Source organism: Odontomachus brunneus, unplaced genomic scaffold (assembly GCF_010583005.1).
Source record: "Odontomachus brunneus isolate Ranch 3 - 2012 unplaced genomic scaffold, Obru_v1 Obru_scaffold_048, whole genome shotgun sequence".
In the NCBI taxonomy this organism is placed as follows: domain Eukaryota; kingdom Metazoa; phylum Arthropoda; class Insecta; order Hymenoptera; family Formicidae; genus Odontomachus; species Odontomachus brunneus.
The window spans coordinates 1,906,778-1,907,080 of NW_022639498.1; positions in this window are offsets into that span (position 1 = coordinate 1,906,778).

Sequence of the window (303 nt, forward strand, 5' to 3'; positions counted from 1 at the left end):
CCTAATATCATAATTTATTGTGGACTTGCATATGCACGAGTCATGTAAAAACAATCTTGCAAATAAGTTAAAACAGTGACTTTTTACTTTAGGATAATATTTAAAAAATATAATATATATTTTAATGGTTATATAACTCTTTAATTAAGAATAAATAAAATTTTATTAGAAAACAATACCAGATGATTTTATAATCAATAATACAATTTTACAAAATTATTATCTCGTGTATTTGTCACGGTATTGTTCTGCCTAACTGGTTGCAGTCGTGAAACCGCATTAGGGTCTGGGAGTCGATTCTGT